Genomic DNA, 20853 nt, shown 5'->3' with positions numbered 1-20853 from the left:
CCGCCGCGCTACGCGGCGCTGTACGGGAGGGAGCCGAGCAGCGCTGGGCTGGCGTGTGTGTGTGCGTGCGCGCAGGTGGCAGGTGAATCCCAGCCCGATGTCTCCTTCCCAACTGTATTGTTATTTTATTATCATTATTAATCGTTTGCATAGAGAGCATACCAGATGCACGACTACCTGTACGGAGGTACACAAAAGACAATCCTTACAACTTGGAGTTTACACTTGAGTCAGGACAAGGTAGCAAGACTCACAGACAAGTAAAAAAAAAAAAAAGGGGGTTCAGTTAATGGGGGTCCATGATTGGGAAAAACTAAACCGAATGGATTATAGTTGGGGAATAATTAAAGATGGGGGCAACTTGAGTAAAACTATAAGGAATGAGGGTTCATATTTAACAAAACCCCGGCAAAGTGGGTCGGACTGATTCTACGTTTAGTAAATCCTCTTCCTGCTTCTACCTTTACATGAACGCACAGCCACCCCCAAAGCAGACACAAGAAAGGACCGCTTAGACTAGAAAGCAGGCCTGTCCCCCAAACACACCTTTCTACGGTAAGAAATGAATGGTGCATTTCTGTATCTTTATTATTTTGTTGAGCTGCGTTTGCTAGTTGTGGGAATGGCTTGTTGGGGGGTGGGCCTCTTCTGTTGAATAGAAAAGTAGTGAGCTGGAGCACACTGTTGATGGGGAAATTACAGGGTCTGCATTCGCCTGGTAAAGGTTAGAGTTAATTTACCAATTACACTAAATTATATATGGTAGATCTACAAATAAAAGCTTTTTAAGCTTTGATCTTGGAAGAGCCATTGGCGAATGGGTAGTTTTGTTCCTAGTGTGTTGTAGATGAGCTAATTATAAGGTTTTCTGAAGCATTTAGGTTTGTGGGAACAGGAGGACTGTAACTGAGGGTGATATATGACTGCTCTTAATTGTTTTAAAATATGTACATTTCTTATGGTAGGGACACAGTCTTTCATTTTAGCCTTATATTTTTATATATAAATACTTTTAGGACAACTGTTACCTTGGGGACTGTACTACTCTCATGGTAAATTACAATAAAAATACCAGACTGGGTGTAGCAAAATGCATAAAGCCCGAAAAGCTGGGTAAAAATGGGAAAGTCAGGTTATATATATATATATATATATATATATATATATATATATATATATATATATATATATATATATATATATATTTATAGATACCAGAGTATAATTTACATTACAGACCCTTTAAAAACCTAGTTTAATGTAGAAGCACTTGAAAAGTTTAGTACACAACATGTTTAAAAATAAGGATTTATCCTATCAGGAAAACCTGCAATAAATGAGTTTTCAGTAGAGCGGAGGCACCTTACAGTCAATGGTGTGCATAGTAGAAATTCCAGCCACACCTACAGTGACGCAACAGCTTTGGATGATGCTCGTGATTAACCACACCACAGCCTACAAAGACTCCAGGTTGCTAATCTGAAGGCATGTGGTCCAAAGTTTGATCATTTACATCGGTGTTGCTGTTTCAGCTTTCCTAGTAAGGCATTCTGGCTAAAGATTATTTTTTTGGAATTATTTTTATTAATGTTCAGCTATACAATCAGTAGTAATATCCTGCTAGAAGAAACACAGGATGAAAAGCAATATAACATAAAACTATACAAGAAAAAAACAATATAAAACTAATTGAATTATCTATCCTACCATTAGAAAAATGGAAAGTTGTAGGAGGAAAAAAAAGGAAAGAATCTGTAAGGACATGAGAAAGGTAAACACCTAAACTTATAATAATCAGGCTAAGATCATAAGCATGTGGCCTTCATCTGCACAGGACTGCGTCTGGTAAGTTTCATAGAATCTTGGGAAAAGCTAAGTAAATATACTGTGACATACTGCAGTATTTCCCGATAACATTTACGGGGTAAGGAAGGAAAAAAAAAACCCACCTCCATTGCCTCAGGTACAAAAACTTAGATTGTAAGCCCTCTGGGGATAGAGAAATACCTACAGTACCTGAATGTAAACCGGTGTGATATCTCAATTGAGATCGAATGTCAGTATGTATAAATAAATAAATAAATAAATAAGTAAGTAAGTAAGTAAGAGCTCTGGTTTCCTGGCTATTTTGGCTAGAGCTGGGAAAATACAGATTCTTTGACCCAAGACGTTTGAGCCTTCCATTAATGCAAAAGCCCGATCGTGCTCACACATGAGTCCTGCTCAGAAAAGTCAAATGAAACCAAAAGGAGTGGCTCTTTGCTGTTCTTCCAGTGTGGGCTGTGCCAGCATAGCAGTCAAGTCCAGACTGTCCAATGTGATCGGAGCAGATGCATGTTCTTCCCTCTTTCCACCCACGCTTCTTCCACCAGGAAGAACAAATACCTTATTGACCAGGAAGTGTAAACTCAGCTGGAATTCTGAGAACTTGGAAGAAATACTTCATAAAGGTATCTGTAGGTGTGGTATCAGGAATCTTACAGAAATTAAGGAACTTAAAAGTCCAGTGTCTAGTATTATGCCTCAACTACTGTAGTTTCCAAAGTAGCTGAATTTTCTCAAGGACCATAGGGGCATTCACCATCTTCGCATCCTTAATATCTTTCTCCAGTATTTCCACTTGTCCTTTGAAATCTCTTGGATAGGACTCCTGGTCGTGATTAAGCGTTTTCATGGACTGAGCTAGGAAATTAATGTCTGAAGAGCATTTAGTAAGCGAGGAGTCAAGTGTCACCAGGGCATAGTCCATGGAGTCTAAAGTCACCACCACAGACTTTGCCGGAAGAAAGGTAGATGCACTGACTGGTATTGACGGGGTTTAACTCAGAAGCAGATCTCCTCACATTCCCCAAAGGCATCCAACCAAACCTAAAGCTCTCCTCATCTCCAGCCATGGAGGAGGCACCACACTCTGACTTCAGACTCACTCTCTCCTCCAGCTGCAACGTTGTTCGCATGAGCCTAAGCACTGGGGCAGCCCTGTCCTTACAGATCCCGGTGCCCGCATCATCCAGCTGCGATGGGGGCCAGCACCAAACCACGGTCGAGGTCTCGATGCGATGGTGGTGGTCTGTCTGGAGGGGGGGGGAAAAGAAACCTCTTCCACATGCAGCTCAGGTTGGCCCATGGGGGTCAGCCTATGGGCCAACCTGCTCCAAGTTCCCGGGAGACAAAACAATTGTTCTTTTGCTGCACCAGTGGGTTTGGAGAGAAAGGATCCCATAATCTCCTTTCTCTTCATAAGGCATGCTGAAAAAGGAAATCCAAACGCAAGCAGAGTGACTGTTTGCTCAACCGCTCACGCCGCCAATTCTGGCTACAAACTTGTTGAAGCTATGGCCCTAGTTATGTTTCTGAACATGTTAGCTTGCCTGGTTTATATATAATGTTTCTTCCTTTGGTCTTATTTACTACATCTCCCTTTTATTTAATTGAGTATACTTCAATCTTTCATATATTATAGTTTTAGGGAATCAATGGCATATATGAATTTATAACTATGGCTCCTAATTTTATAAATATCCTTAAACATCATTCTGGCTGTTTATACTGTAATTATACATCATGGGCCTGATTTTCAAAAGCATTTACATGTATAAATGCACTTTACCCGTGTAACTGGGCTTTTGAAAATTGCTGCAATATTTGACATTGAATTGTCCATAGGATTTACCCATGTTAACTGCACTCAATGCGGGTAAATTTAATTTTTAATTTTTAAAATTATAATTAATTCTTTATTGATTTTACTAATGTAATGCAAAAAAAAAGTACATAAAAAAGAAAAACATAAAAATCATTAATAAATCAAAATAAGGAACTGAAATATAGTCCACATTATTGGAGCTGCCACATATAACTCTCAACTGACCACTAGTATCTAAAATTACCCATTAGATTTATCCAGCAAAAACGTTTCCAAATGTAAAAGATCCACAAATACAAACATTTCCCTGAAAAGTAATAATACATTTGCATGGAGATCATAGCACTAATTGAGAGAACACGAGGCTTTAATTTAAGAAATTGCTTTCTTCTGATCTGTGTCTCCCTAGATACGTCGGGAAAAACCATCACTCTATGGCCACAAAATAAAGTCTCCTTATATTTAAAATGTTGTTTAAAGAAAACATCTCTATCCTTAAACAATGCAAAGGAGACGACAAAGGTGGTTCTTTGGGAGTCTCTGCTTAAGAAGCCTCGCCCACTAATTTCTCAGTAATGGAATCCAGGGCTTAATTTTTAGACAAAAGGAAGTGGGAGAGATAGGCAGGGTCAGAGCCAGGTGTGACCTATGCAAAGGTATGGGACCAGGGCCAGGTGTGAATGCTCTCACTCACACACACACACACACATATATATATAGCGAAAAGAAAAGAAATAGGCAGTATAACAAAATTTAAGTGTCAATAAATGAGGCTATATCTAGTTACAGGAAACGAACACTAATGAACCAGTTTACATCCCACACATTAAAAAATATTTATTTTTAACAAGGGCTAAAAATATTTTTACAAAAAAATAGCATACACAACATCAAAGTGACAATCATGTAGATATCAAAAAAGCTTATTTAAAATTCATGAAAAATTATCGAAAAAGACTGAAGGTACTGTATATTGAATCACCTAAATATCCCCAGAATGTGAAAACAGAACAAATCTAAAAATTGCAATACTATTATGTTCCAAAAAGTAGCCACAATAAGGCCTATTTAATGTTTTGTTCAAACCGAGGAACAATCCTCTACAGTTAGCTCAGGTAGAACTTATTATATTTCAAATGATGGCCACATTGGGCACTATTAAATGACCTGTTCAAACCAGGAGTGCAGCGTTGAAAACAGAAATACAGTTGTTCAAGAATGTCCCCAACAAAGGCCTTTTTGTTTCGCTCAACGAGACTGCATCAGGGGGTAAATAGTGCACCAAATAAGTTTCTATTAAAAAAAATTAATATAAAATCCAAAAACCATTAATAAACGTAACTGAGCGTGAATTAATTTTTGAATTTTTAACTGCTTACCCACAGTTTCTGTATTGCAAAAATATTAAATCCCACAGCCAAAGTCAATCAAATGTAAGTTATCAAAGGACAGTTTTTTTATTATCTGAAAAAAAATATAATAAAAAACCACTGATCTTAAATCATATACTTCTAGAGAAGATAAAATTAAAGAAAGTTACTGGAATGGAGCTAACCTGAGCCTTCCTCTCGCTGTCACTATACGCGGGAATCAAAAACAAGGCTGCTGCACTCAAAAAAACTAAGACCTTAAATACCCGAAGCATGAGTGGACAACATTTATTAATTATTTAAATTAAATTTAGAGCAGCTTTTTTATGAAGAAATATTCAAAGTTGGAAATTAAAGCAGCTTAAAATTAGGGCAGCTTTTTTATAAAGAAGTGTTTAAAATTAGAAAAATATTTTCTATATTGTGTGTATATATGTATAGAAAAATATATAATATAGTTGTTATAAAAAGACTTCCCACTCAATAGCTGAATTTAATCCATGAGGCATCAGGGTTTGCCATGCAAAAATAAAATGTTGCTCCTGGCTCCGTATGAGGAGTGAAACATTGCCTCCAGGGAGATTTTGAAAACGACACAGAACAAAAATTTTGACATCTGTAACTGAATGAGAACAATCCAACCAGTGTTTGCACAATGGGTGCATCAACTTTTCCAGTGCGAATACAGCTTTAATGTTGTATTATTCATGTCTTAACAGATAGCCTAGTATGGCCCAAATAGATCTTCTGACCTTTTGCTCCACTGAAGCATTTGGACAATTTGCTTCTCAGAATTGAGTTGTGTGCCATAATGTTCTACAGAATCGAAGTTTTCGTCATCCTCACCTTCAGTTTGAATTTCATCTTCATGGTCCTTTTGGTTGCCTGTCGTCTCAGGTGATATATGCAATTGTTTGTCCTTTTCAGAAGATCTATATGGGCCATACTAAACTATCTGTTAAGACAGGAATAATACACTTTTATGTTGTGTATGCTATTTTTTGTAAAAATATCTTTAAATTTTGTGAAAAATAAATATTTTTTAATGTGTGGGATGTAAACTGGTTCATTAGTGTTTGTTTCCTGTAACTAGATATAACTATAACTATATATATATATCTAAAACCAAGCCACGTGGCTGCTCTTGTCTCAGGGTAAGCGGCTCCAACACCCTGTTCTTCTCTGCTTCCGCCAAGGACTGGAAGGGGGACATAAATATTCCATGCTACTACCAGCTCTGTTTCCTCAGGGGAGTCAGAATTGATATGCACTGCTGATTCTGCTCCACTTTCTCAGGTCCCAGAAGAAAGGTGGCAGAATGCTATTTTGGGTTGTTTTGCCAGAAATTAAGCCCTCGGTTATGGACACAAAAAGGGGTTGAATTATAACAAAATTAAAAGTTGCGAGCAGCAGTGCCATTCATCAAGGCCAGAGTTGAAGCCCTGGCAGTTGGCACTGCTGCTCACAAATTTCAAATTTGTGCTAATTCAAGCTCTTTTTGTGTCCGTTCTTTGCTCTGCAGTGTCTGCTTCAGTAGCACCCCTTCCCCTTCTGTTTCCTGTAATGCAGGAGGAGAGGTGGGGGGAAAGGTGGACAAGAGGGAAGGGGCTGGATTAGGGAACAGAGTGGCTGTTCTCTTCTCTGGGGTACATTTTAAAAGAGAGCGCGCGTGCGTACTTTTGTTCGTGCATCAGGCACGAACAAAAGTACGCTGGATTTTATAAGATACGCGCGTAGCCGCACGAATCTTATAAAATCCGGGGTCGGCGCGTGCAAGGGGGTGCACATTTGTGCAACTTGCGCGCGCCGAGCCCTGTGCGCGCTGCCCGTTCCCTCCGAGGCCGCTCCGAAATCGGAGCGGCCTCGGAGGGAACTTTCTTTCTACCACCCCGCACCTTCCCTTCCCTTCCCCTACCTGGCCCTATCTAGACCCTCCCCCCACCTTTATCGGAGAAGTTACTACTGCCTCCGGGCAGTAGTAACTTGCGCGCGCCGGCGTGGCAGGCCCCGACACAGGCTGCTGTGTCGGGGCACTCGGCCACGCCCCCGGACTGCCCACACGCCCCCGAACACGCCCCCGATCCCCCTGGCCACGCCCCCGACCGCCCCTTTTTGCAAGCCCCGGGACTTATGCGCATCCCGGGGCTTGCGCGTGCAAAATAGGCTCGGCGTGCGCAGGGGGAGTTTGGGGTAGGTTTTCGGGGGGGTATGCGCGTATCTTACGCGCGTACCCCTTTGAAAATCTACCCCTCTGTGTACTCCAGGCTTGTCCCATCCCTTTCTCTTCCCTGCAGACAGCCTGGAAGAGAGAGACTGAAACAGAATATCCCTGCTGCTCTGCCTCTTAAGCCTGAAAAGAAGTGCCCGAACTGCCTTCCAGGCTATTCCCCCACAGATTAAGCCCTGATGCAATCACTGAGCCCTGGCAGTACCATCAGTTACTGAGGATGATTACGTATTCTCACAGGCCTGCCTAACAGGTGACAGCCATGTACACTCACTCAGCCTTTTGCTATTTGTGGAAAAGAAGATTTCACAACCCAAGATTTGTCAGTTTCTGCTCCCAGGTATGGTAACTTTCAAACCGGCGCATGGGTGCACTTTGGCATGTGTGCACCCAGATACGTATCCATTTTTTAATTTGCATGTGTATATGTGCACATGTTCTAAAGTAGCCTGACCACATGCACATCTGCGCCCGATTTTAAATCATGCTTCTACTGAGTAAGTCGCGTTTTAAAAGGGGCGTGCATCCACATTGCCAGTTTCATCAGTTCGTCCACCAGTTTGCCCAGTTAACAACTAGATCTTCCAATGCCCCCTCTAGTTGAATATCTTACACGCCCCCCCCAGTTACACCAAACCCGTAAAACCTCTCTGCTATGGCTAGTGTCCTTTTTTTTTTTTTTTAAACTTACACCTAGTCTCTAGCAGAAGTAAACTTACATGGCAGGAGATTTGGGCATTTGCCCAAGCGCAATTATTTACATGCATATGTCTTGGCCACGTCCCAAAACTCCCATGTCCTACCCAGACCATGCCCATACCTTGCCCCTTTTTGAAAACTTTTGAGATATGTGAATATCTGGGCAGCTTTTAAAATTTGGTGGCGCGCCCAAGCCCAATTTGTGCACGCATCTCTGAAGTTTGGGGTGTGCCAGGCTTTTAAAATCTAGCTCAAGAGTGTAACACTGTTCTGGGGCAATTGCCAGAACTGTATTCTTTCAATACTGTGGGGGTCATTTATCAAAGTGCTATAAGCCAGAGAGAGAGAGACTATGAGGGTCTCATACTAGGTAGGTATTTATACCTCTATCGGAGGCCCACCTAGTTACTCGAGGTGAGGTTTAGGTATTAGTGTAGGGGTTAGGGGCCACTTTGACATTTTGAGTGCGACGTATGAACAGAACAGTGCACTCTTGTGAAGATTTGATGACCCTCGGAGTGAGGAAACTCACCCAAAGATGAGGTTTGTGCAATGTTCTCAACCTAGCTTGACAGACTCTCTACCTGTCAATGGTGATTCCTAGGTTTCGAGCATGCGTGTCAGGGGAGATTGATGATTTTGGGCTGTCCATTTTGAGTGGTTGCGTGAGAGTGTTGTTGTTCTTTCTATCTAATATGATTATCTCGGTTTTGTCAAGGTTTATTATGAGTTTTAAGGTGGATAAGCATTGTTTGATTTCCGTAAGAATGTAGGTTAGTCTTTTGTAGGTTTCATCTAATGTATTCTGTATAGGGATAAGTATTTGTATATGGTCGGTGTATAGGAAATGAGTCAAACCATGTCTTTTGAGAGTGTGACAAATTGGTAGAAGGAGGATGTTGAATAATGTTCCTGATAGGGCAGATCCTTGGGGAACTCCAGTGGTAAGGTTGACTTTGTTCGAGAGGGTGTTGTTGAATAGTACTTGGAAATTTCTGTGCGATGGGTAGGATGCAAACCATTGTAAAGTTATCTCTGAGGTTCCTATTTCCGATAGTCTGTCGAGAAGGATGGTATGGTTGACTGTGTCAAAGGCGGCCGATAAGTCTAGAAGGATTAATAAAAAACTTTGTCCTTTGTCGAATCCTCTGAGTATGGTGTCATTTAGTGCTAGAAGTAGTAATTCTGTGCTTAAGTTTTTCCTAAAGCCGAATTGTGAAGAGTGAAGAATGTTGTTGAATTCAAGGTGGTCCGAGGCTGTGAGTGTACAATTTTTTCCAAGATTTTTGCAATGAAAGGTAGGTTGGATATTGGGCGGTAGTTTTGAAGGTTCGCGGGATCTAGGTTGCTCTTTTTGATTAGAGGTTTAATGATTGCTGATTTTAAGCATTCTGGGTAGATTTCTTCTGCGAGTGAGAGGTTGACAATGTCTGTGATCGTTTTGTTTATTCTATTTTCAACTAGTTTAATTGTTGAAATGGGGATGCTGTCAATGGGATGGTTTGCTGGGTTCACATTTCTGATGATTTTTTGAATTTCCAGTGCGGAGGTGGGGTCGAAGTTCGACCAGGTTGTGGTCAATTTATATGGTATTTTTAAGGTTTGATCGTGTGTGGTGGGGCTGTTGTTTATTATTCTTTTTATTTTTTCGGTGAAGAATTCAGCGAATTCGTTGCTTTTGATGGGGTTGTTAGGTATTCCAGGTCACTTGTCTGACGCTGCATTCGGGAGCCAGTTCTGGGGGAATGTGGTCGCGGCGTCCTATCTGTTCCTTTGGTGCTGGTGGTCTCCTCCGTCGCTGGCCAGGTAAAATGGCGTTGAATTGCTGTTGGAGCCTTTAAAAGGCTCTGTCTCCGGCTTTGAGCCTCACCGGCGTCACTCTCGCTGACGTCGGGGGTGGGCGTGGCCTAGTCGGTTCGCCTTGCGTCACTTGTCCGGCGCTGCGTTCGGGAGCCGGTTCTGGGGGATGCGGTTGCGGCGTCTTCCCTGTCCCCTCGGCGCTGGTGGTCTCCTCTGTCGCCGGCCAGGTAAAAATTAAAATCGTCTTTGGGTCTGAACTCTGGAGGGTTACCATTGTATCGCTGATTTTTAAAAAGGGCTCAAGGGGTGACCCAGGAAACTACAGACCAGTGAGTCTGGCATCAGTGCCAGGCAAAATGGTAGAAACTATCATAAAGATCAAAATTGTTGAATATATAGATAGGCTTAGTTTAATGGGACAAAGCCAATATGGATTTAGCCAAGGGAAGTCTTGCCTCACCAATTTGCTGTTGTATCTGTGGACCCTTGGGCTGAGGCAGGATTGGTTTAACCTGCAGGGAAGGCCCCTGCAGGTTCCTACCATTGGCATGCAAACCCATTGAAGCAGAGACCCATCAGGACCTCACCTATACCAGCCCTCATTCCCTTTTGGGTTAAGCCTTTCAGTGCCAGGGCTGGCAGGACTTAGGTGGGGTCTCAACTGATGGCAGGAGAGGTCCGTAGTAAGCTGGGTCATAGGCAGGTGGCAATCATGTGTCTGGGGTCCAGGCAATGGTCAGAGGCAGGCAGTGCTCAGTCGTATCTGAAATCCAAGCTGAGGTTAAACTGGGTATCCATCTGAGAGAAGGGGAGAGAAATGGATAGGCAGGGCAGGCAGGTGAGGAGAAGAACTAGCAGGCCACATGGATCTAGATAAACAGGATGAGAACTGAAGGCAGGCAAGACTGGAATTGAAGGCAAGCAGGTCTGGAACTGGAATGAAGACAAGACACTGGGAAGCAACACACACTACGAAGCATAGCTGGACCTGTTGCAGAGGCAAGTTGTGTCTGGAGCCCTGCCCTTTTATAGGGCCTTGGTACTGTTGTCATCAATAGGCCCATGGTGGATTTCCTGCCGCAGTCCCTTTGAGTTCCTGCAAAAGGTGCACACAGGCACCTAGGGAGAGGCACGGCTCTCCGAAGTTGACAGTGTCCTGCAGCATGTGTTTGCAGCGTCCCACCGTGGTGAGGAACAACAGCTGCCCAGGGGAACCCACCGCTAGTTTAGCCTGGCTGGAGGAGGTGAGAACGGCGGTTCGAAGGGGTAGTCCACAGACCACTGAACTCAATATTGCTACTTTTTTTTAGGGTGTTAATAAACGTGAATAAAGGTGAGCCAGTGTATCTGGATTTCCAGAAGGCATTTGACAAAGTTCATCGTGAGAGATTTCTTAGGAAATTAAAAAGCCATGGGATAGAGGGCAATGTCTTTTTGTGGATTACCAACTGGTTAAAAGATAGAAAACAGAGGATAGGGCTAAATGGTACATTTTACCAATGGACAAAGGTGAATAGTGGAGTGCTCCCGGATTCTGTTCTGGGACCACTGCTTTTTAGTATATTTATAAATGACCTGGAAATGGGAACAACAAGTGAGATGATCAAATTTGCTTATGATACCAAATTATTCAAAGTTGTTAAATTACAAGAGGATTGTGAGAAATTGCAAGAGGACCTTGTGAGACTGGGCATGAAAATGGCAAATGAAATTTAGTAGGGAGAAGTGCAAAGTGATACACATAAGGGTAAACTTTAATAGGGATGCGCCAATTTTATAACATGCGCACATCGCCACGCACATGCTATAAAATCTGATACCCATGCACGTGTGGGCGGGTGCTGACTCGGGCGCCTCCCAGTCTGCTCCAATAAAGAAGCAGACTGGGGGGGGGGGGGGTGGAACGTCATTAATCCCCTAGATAACCTGCCTCCCTTTTCCCCTCTCCACCCAACCCCTAAATCCCCCCTAAGTAACCACATTTTTTTTATTTTGGAACTTTCCTGCTCTCTCAAGCAGCAGTAGGTTCCGCGCACCGGCCCAGGCCCCACCCCCGCCCCTCGCCTGGCCCTGCCAGTTTTTGAAACCCAGATCTTCTGTGTGTACCAAGAGATACGCTCGTGGCCGGGCCACTTTGAAAATGCACGCGTGCGCGCATGGCCCAGCCACGCACATATCTCCCAGTATCGGTGCGAACTGTGGGTTTAAAAATTAGCCCATTAGGGAAGAGTAACCCAAATTATAGCTACAAAATGCAAGGTTCCACATCAGGAGTCACTCTTCAGGAAAAGGATCTAGGAGTCATCATTGATAATACACTGAAATCTTCTGCTCAGTGTGCAGCAGCAGCCGCCAAGAAAGCAAACAGAATGCTAGGGCTCACTAGGAAAGGAATGGAGAATAAAACAGAGAATATCATAATGTCTTTGTATTGCTCCATGGTGCGACCTCATCTTGAGTATTGTTATGCTTGCTGGTCCACTGTCTGCTGCTGTAGACTGCCTGACTTGTCTCTCCAGCTAGGCCCTTCCTTCCTGCTGCCGATGCGCTGCCGGTGCACCATGTGGTGGGCTGCCATTTTCCGACATGGCTATATGCTGCCAGCTCCTCACGCGGCAGGATGCCACCAGCCCAGCATGCACGTGCCAGACTTTATCCACGTGGCAGGATGCTGCCAGCTCAGTGTGCTCGTGCCAGACCTCATCCACTTTAAAGGGCCTGAGGCGGAAAAATCCCGCAGTGCTGAATGATGATATCACACGCCAAGCTCTATAAGGGGCTTCCTCCCTCCTACCCTCTCCGCCTCAGCAACAAGTGCCACTGCTCCTGAGTGCGGTGTGTATTGCTTCCAGCATTCCTGTCTTCATCCAGCTTGTTTCCAGTTTGTCTTCAGTTCTTTGTACAGCTTGTCTCCAGCCTTGCCCTGCCTGTTCTTGTCCTTACTTTCCTCCCCTGCCTAGCCGTTCCTTTCTCCTCCCTCGAATGGACCTTTGGCTTGACCTTTGCCTGGACCTCGGATACAACTGACCACTACCTGCTTCTGACCATTGCCTGGACCTCACATATGCCTGACTGCTGCCTGCCTGTGGCCCTAGCCAATCACAGACCTACCCTTCTGCCATCGGCAGAGATCCCACCTAATTCCTGCTGGCCCCGGCACCCAAAGGCTCAAGCCGAGGGAAACAAGGGCTAGTATAGGTGAATGTCCTGATGGCTCTCTGCCTTGACTGGGTCCACCTGCCGACAGTGGGAACCTGCAGGGCTCCTTCCTGCAAGTAGAGTCAATCCTGCCTTGGCCCATCCACAGCTACAACAATATTGTGTACAGTTCTGGTCACCACATCTCAAAAAAGATATAGCAGAATTAGAAAAGGTACAGAGAAGGGCGACCAAAATGATAAAGAGCATGGAATGATTCCCCTATGAGGAAAGGATAAAGAGGTTAGGGCTGTTCAGCTTGGAGAAGAGACGGCTGAGGGGGATATGAGAGAGGTTTATAAAATAATGAGTGGAATAGAACAAGTAAACGTTAATCAGTTGTTTACTCTTTCAAAAAGTACAAAGACTAGGGGACACACAATGAAGTCACTGTTGTGATGCTGCCCACAGCCGGTGCTACGGGTAGCCTCTTACCTCCGCGGCCTGGAGGCTGCCATCTTGCTGGCGCGGCAGGAGCCGTGCCGGGGTTCTCCTTCATGGCAGGAGCCGCCCGAGTGTCCTCCTATTGCACAGGAAGCCGCCGATGCTTCCTGACCCCCTCCGTGGGGAGGGGTCTTCAGCCCTGGCTCTGCAGCGGAAGGGAGTCACCCTTGTTCCACCTTCGCAGCTCCGACGCCGCCACTCCAACATCGGGCCTGGTCGAGGCCTGCTCCAGCTCCTCCTCTCCTCAGCGGCAGCATGGCCGCTGTCCAGGGTCCTGCAGTCTTTCCTCTTCCTGTTCCTAAGGGGCGAGGCCGTGTCTCTTTTGCTGATTTAAAGGGCCCGTGGCCGGATATGCCCCGGGCTCCACCTGGACTCCTCCCTGGGTGTCTCCACTTCTCCAGCCCTACTTAAGGGCCCAACTTCCACTCCAGCTTTGCAATTGCTAGGAGTTGGTCCTTCTCGGATTTTTATCTCGTCTGATTTTAATCTGTCTTCGTCACTGTCAAGTCCTAGTGTCTTCGTCTGTTCCGCTGTCTTCAATATCCACGTTCAAGTCTTCATCCACCTCTGCCTCATGTCCGGCCTGCCGCCTCGGCTGTTACCCAGTGGCAGGTCCGAAAGGGCTTGGAGTGGTCGGTGGACTACTCAGAGGCCAACCTTGCGTGGTTGGTCTCACTGAGGCTGTGCAGGTCGGCAGGGGCTTGGTCTTGCTCCATTCGCAGATGAGGCCCATCTCACCGGAAGGGCACACACATCTCGTCCCGCAATGAGGAGCGCCCCCTAGCGCTCCCTTCCATCACATTGCAACAGTCACTAGGTAATACATTTAAAACTAATAAGAGAAAATATTTTTTACTGAACACATAATCAAACTCTAGAATTCATTGCCAGAGGATGTAGTGAAAGTAAAAGTGTAGCTATATTTAAAAATGGCTTGGATAAATTCCTGGTGGAAAAATCCATAAACCATTATTAAGGTAGAGTTGCAGAAATCCACTGTTGATTCTTGGGATAAGCAGCTTGGAATCTATCTACCCCCTTGGGATCCTGCTAGATGCTTGTGACCTGGATCGGCCAATGTTGGAAACAGGATACTCGGCTTGATGGACCCTTGGTCTGACCCAGAATGGCAAGTCTTATGTTCTTATGTTCTAATTTGGGGAATTTTAAAAGGGGCGTGCATCCATGCCATTGCCAGTTTTCATCAGTTTGTCCTCCAAGCCCCCCCCCCCAACCAGGTTTGATAGCCTGCACTCCCTCCCCTCCCCCTGATAACCCAGACCCTTTAAACCCCTGAGAAATGGCTCTTTCTGTTTATTTTTTAACTTACACCTCATTCCTAGCAGAAGTAAATGCATGCGCCACTGGACTGGGTGCGTGCCCAGGAGTGGAAGGATTTATGCGCACATCGCTTGGCCGTGTCCTGAAACACTCATGCCCCGCCCCTTTTTGAAAACATTTGAGATGTGCGCACAGTGGGAGATACACGCGGCTTTAAAATTCAGTTGGTGTGCACCAGCCCGACTAGTGCACAGCACATCCCCCAATTGATGCGTGCGCCGGGCTTTTAAAATTCACCTCTTAGATTGTAAGTCCTCTAAGGTTAGGGAAATACTTACAATGCCTGAACGTAATCTGTCTGAAGTGTTGAAAAGCAGAATATAAATAAATAATAATAAAAAAAAAAAGAATATTCTAGCACACCCAGAGATTCAACAATGCTGAGTAGTCAAGCGTATTTATGCATATCTCTCAGAACTGCAGGATATGAAATTATGTTCCGCATAATTCATGAATGGCGCACATCTGCGTAAAAGAGACTATATCGTCTTTGATGAGGAGAACTGTTCCTCCTCCCATATTCACCATATCTCGGTATACCAGCCAGAAAGATTAGGGCAAGCTATCATAAGTCTAGTTCCAGATGGAAGTCCAGTTGTAAGAAGTAAATAATTTTCCAAGCTTCTTATCTCATGAGCACTATGTTTTGGCTTAAAGCAGCATCCCAGTAGTAACAAGGTGTAAACCTTTAAGAGTACGGCCTCTTCAGAATGTATCTGGTATATCACACCATATCTTATGTAATTTATTTGAGTCAAATACAATTGATAAAGGATTTTATGCCATGTGTCCACATGTCCAGTGCATGCATATACATATACTATAAGTATTTTTCCAAATTGCAGACCATTGTGCCACTGCAGTTGTTGACTGTAAATTTGATTCCCATTTGTATTAAATACTTTTATTTGTTATCTTTGGAATTTGTTATCTTTGGAATTTCAGACCCCTGTGTCTTTGTATTTTGTTAAATAACTTTTCCAAATTAGTCAGTGACCTAATTAACTCATCTTTATTCATAGAGAAGAAAGGCTCCAATTGTATAAGAGAAAAGAATTGGAACAATTAACATACCAAACTTGTCTCTCAGAATTTCTCCACAACAAAATTGAAAGTTCTGGACATTCACTTATCTGTAAACCATTTAAACCAGTTTGGGCTTACCAACCCAGGAGGAAAGGGGGAATTAAAATAAAAAGGTGACAGTAGGGAGAGGGAGAAATTCTACCTTGATAGCCTACCAACCTTGGCCCATGTATTGAGAATATTTAAATTATCTCTCAGAAAGAGCACAGGCTGATGCAGTAATCTTTGCGTTAAGAAACTCTGCAGTAGATTTCAGCACACAGTTTTAACACTCAGATTCAAATATTTAACTCCCAGTGCATTAAGCTAATGCTATGCAAATGCAGCAGGAGTTTAATAAAGTGTGTTGTCTATAAAATGTGCATTCGGCACAGGCTGAATGCCCACAGATAGATGCCCGATACTTATCCGGCTAAATGTTGGCAATTAGCCTGATAAATCCCGATTTCTTATTTTTGCCTTTTTAAAAATGTTTTCAAGGGCTTTAAATGCCAGCGCAGCAGCGCTGAAACTTACCTCCCTCTTTGACCATGAATTACGTTTCCAGCATTAGGAAAACCTGGGTTATTGCAAGCACACCTCTCTGCATCGGGGAGCACTGCTTAATGCCCTCATTTGCGAGGGATTTCCCTGCGAGTGCGCTAAGTAGGACTCACCGTTTGGAACGCACATTTTCTGCACGCGAAACTACTTGCTGCATTGGCAGTAAGCCTTGGCACAGAAAATGCACATTCCAGAGCGGGTAAAAAAAATGGCACTGGCTGATCCTGAGAAGTCATCATTTTAAATGTCATAGCATGGTACTGGGTCTTCTGGTACCAATTTAATCATCACAGTCCATCACTGGTCAGCCATGTCATTGCCTGCTATGTGGATTTCATTGGTGCAGGAGGTGAGTGGGCATCCCCCCTGACCATGCTGACCCCCTCAGATGGAGTAAGTAGGATCTGGGGTGGTTAAGGTGAGGGGGCGAGGGGAGGCTCCATTTTGGGGAGGGGCTGTTTCTTTTAAATGTTTATTTTAATTTTCAAAAGAGACAAACAAAATAAGCATTCAATGAAACAAAATCCAGGGGGGCGAAAAATGAAACAATATTTTTCAGACTGCACACCCCCTAAAGAACATATCTTTCTGCTGATGTTGAGGCAGTTTTAGCATAAGAAACTCATAATGCACTTGAAAAGCCAACAAAGACTTTCTCAAAAAAAAATATAAAAAGGATGGTAGCACTATTTCAATTCAAAACAAAAGTGACAAGTCTCAGTTAAACATTTGGAATTTATGGGGCTGGCATTCATCCACAGAGCAGCTAGTTAAGTTAGCTGGATACACCTATAACTTAAGCGACTAACTCTGCTCCTTCCCAAAATGCATCCCGCCCACCCCCGGAATGCCCACAAATTATGCAGGTAGAATTTAGCAGCAAACGGCTTCCAATATCTCCCCTTTGCCATTTAGATGGATAACGTTTCAGTTATCCATCTAAATGGCTTTTGAATATTGACCTCAGTATGTCTTACTTGATAAATTGTTGATTTTTGTACTTGGTACATTAATTATTTGTATATAGTGTAAACACTGTTTAAAAACAAACAAAATGAATGGCGTTCAATAAAAATAAGTGACTTTTTTTTTTTGCATAGTCAGAGGTGTGAATCTTCATGGAAATTTGTCACATAATTGCCACAGAATCTTGAAAAATCTGGATATATACAGACAAGAAGCAGATTGCAAATAAATAGCTAAGAAGCAGGGTACATTAGGTAGGAATAAGGTGTAATAGGTATATATTGCATACATATAGTAAAGAAGTTAAACACCAGCGGTATGAGATACTAACAAATGGATAAATGTAGACCAGAAGTGGATGAACCTTGTGAACGACTTCCAGTGGGCAGGTGCTAGAGGATATCTCTGTTGTGGAGTCTAGGGGAAGGCCTGACTAGTTTTAAGTCACACTTATATATATATGACCAGCAAAATGAATCCCATTTTTATTAAGCTGACTTTTAGCTGGTAATGCAGAACCTTAATCATTTTCCAAAAGCCCAGGACAAAGTTTAACTTCTTTAGAAGTCTGAAAAGATATGGACATTCAGTCATATTAAAGGCCTTCTCAGTGTCTAAGGATGTTAGAGATTTTTACCACAATTTTGCTTAGAAGAATGAATGCCTTCTATCAAGAAATTATTCTCTTCAGGTAACTTTACATTTTCCAATGCCATAAAGAACAATAGAAAGCTAAATAAACACATTTTATTTGAAGCAAAATAACTTCTGAAGGCTATCACTACATAAGAGCATAAGATATGCCATACTGGGTCAAACCAAGGGTCCATCAAGCCCAGCATCCTGTGTCTAACAGTGGTCAATCCAAGTCACAAGTACTTGGCAAATACCTAAACATTAAAAAGATCCCAAGCTACTGTTCCTATTGATTAAAAGTAATTTATGGACTTCTCATCCAAGAACTTATCCAAATCTTGTCTAAACCCAGCTACACTAACTGCCTTAACCACATCCTCTGGCATTGAATTCCAGAGTTTAAATTTGAGTTGCGTGTGAAAGAATTTTCTCTGATTTGTTTTAAATGAGCTACTTGCTAACTTCATGGAGTGCCCCCTAGTTCTTCTATTATCTGAGAGAGTAAATAACCAATTTACATTAACCTGTTCAAGTCCTTTCATGATTTTGTAGACCTCTATCATATTCCCCCCCCCCCCCCCCCCCCTCAGTCGTCTCTTCTCCAAGCTGAACAACCGTAACCTCTTTTGCCTTTCCTCATAGGGCAGCTGTTCCATGCCCCTTATCATTTTGGTTGCCCTTCTCTGCACTTTCTCCAGTGAAACAATATCTTTTTTGAGATGTAGTGACCAGAATTGTACACAGTATTCAAGATACAGTTTCACCATGGAGCGATACAGAAGCATTATGACATCTTCCATTTTATTTACCATTCCCTTCCTAATAACTCTTAACCATGGAATTATTTGCTTTTTGTTTGCTTTTTTGACCACCACAACACACTGAGCCAACAATTTCAATGTATTATCCACAATGACGCCTAGATCTCTTTCCTGGGTGGTAACTCCCAAGATGGAGCCAAACATTGTGTAACTACAGCAAAGGTTATTTTTCCCCATATGCATCACTTTGCACTTGTCCACATTAAATTTTATCTGCCATTTGGAAGCCCAGTCTCCCAGTCTCACTCACAAGGTCCTCCTGCAATTTATCACAATCCACTTGAGATTTAACTACTCTGCATAATTTTTGACATCAGCAAATTTGATCATCTCACTCATTGTACCCCTTTCCAGATCATTTATAAATATATTAAAAAGCATTGATCCAAGTACAGATCCTTGAGACACTTTACTGTTTACATTTTTCCACTGTGAAACAGACCATTTAATCCTACTCTCTGCTTCCTGTCTTTTAACCAGTTTGCAATCCACAAAAGGACATTGCCTTCTATCTCATGACTTTTAATTTTCTTAGAAGCCTCTCATGAGGGACTTTGTCAAACGCGTTCTGAAAATCCAAATACTCCACATCTACTGGTTCACCTTGATCCACATATTTATTCACCCTGTTATGCCTGTCGGTTGCAGATGGCAGTGACCGTGAGTACTTACTGCTTGCACTGCTCTCCTGCCCTCCCCGGGTCTGCTCGCAGTGCAGGCCTGCCTACACTGCTGCGTTCCTCGGGACTCCTCATGGCGGCATGGATGCCGCTACTTCCTACTTTGATGCCAGGCCTTCCTAGGCGCATGTGCGCACACGTCACAGGTCCCACCTTTGAAGCCTCTTCGGTGGGAACCTCGGGGGCGTCCCTGGTTGATGATGTCATTGGACTCCTGTACTTAAGCTCCACCTTCACCCCCAGCTAGCCGACTTGGCAACAAGTTCCATACAAGCCCTCAACTCCTGCCTTGTGTTCCTGAGACATTGCTACGTGCCTTGCTCCTGGACCCTGTCTGGCACCCGCTCCTCGGGGGTCAGTGTGCGCTCCTACAGGGACTTGCTCCTCTGGCCTACCCCGCTCCTCGGGCTGACTCTGCGTCTCTTGGGTCCTACTCAGCAACCAGCTCCTGCTACTCGGGTCTCCCTTGGAACACTGTGGCAACCTGTGAGTTCCTTGGCTAGACTTCCCCGCTCCTCGGGGTTGCGCCTGTGTTCTAGCAAGACTGTCTGCGCTCTCCCACTCCTCGGGCCACACTCACTACTCAAGAGACAACCTAGAGCCTCCCCGCTCCACGGGGCTTGCTCCGGGGTATTCAATGACTGTCAGCTGTCCCGCTTCTCAGGCCTGCTTCTCTACTAGACTGCCGGTACTCCTCCGATCTCTAGGTTCCTGCCTACATCAGCACTGAGACCGGACCTGGGCTTCCCTGCTTCATTGGTTGGCCTGTGTCTCCAAGTCTACACCCACTACATTGCCGATCCACCCTTCGGGGCTGTCCTCCCGGAGAACCTTCTGCACGGCTAATCCTGTGCCTACCACTCCGCAGTCTGTCTGGCGCCTCTCTCTTCAGGGTCTCACTCCAAGTACTACCTACTGTCTGTCACCCTACGGGGGTCACCTACTGGTCCCTGGGGATCTCCCCACTACTGTGCCCAGAGCTCCCCGCTGTACCTGTACCTCGCCTCCTGATGGTGCGGACCTGTGGGGCTCTTCCCCACGGGCTGTAACAACTCGCACCTCAGGCCAAGGGTCCACATACCCACAAACCATAACACACCCCTTCAAAAAATGTAGGAGATTTGTGAGGCAAGACTTCCTTTGGGTAAATCCATGATGGCTGTGTTTCATTAAACCATACCTATCTAAATGCTTTGTGATTTTAATCTTTATAACAGTTTCCACAATTTTTTCTGGCACTGAAGTCAGGCTTACCAGTCCATAGTTTCCTGGAGCACCCCGGAGCCATTTTTAAATATCGGGATCACATTGGCCACCTTTCAATCTTCAGGTACAACGGATGATTTTAATGATAGATTACAAATTAATTATAATAGATCTGAAATTTCATTTTTTA

General features: G+C 43.9%; 1 long non-coding RNA gene across 1 annotated transcript in view; it reads left to right on the top strand.

The window, feature by feature from the left end:
* Positions 1-196: 196 nt before the first annotated feature.
* LOC115081435 overlaps positions 197-20853 on the top strand; it is a 68519-nt gene continuing 47862 nt past the window's right edge. The window contains exon 1 of the long non-coding RNA XR_003853801.1: positions 197-555. This is a non-coding gene — a long non-coding RNA (uncharacterized LOC115081435). The remainder of the gene's footprint in view (positions 556-20853) is intronic.

This window comes from Rhinatrema bivittatum, chromosome 1, assembly GCF_901001135.1.
Source record: "Rhinatrema bivittatum chromosome 1, aRhiBiv1.1, whole genome shotgun sequence".
NCBI lineage: Eukaryota > Metazoa > Chordata > Amphibia > Gymnophiona > Rhinatrematidae > Rhinatrema > Rhinatrema bivittatum.
Note: the sequence above shows the minus strand (reverse complement) of the source record. Positions and strands in the feature narration are given on the sequence as shown.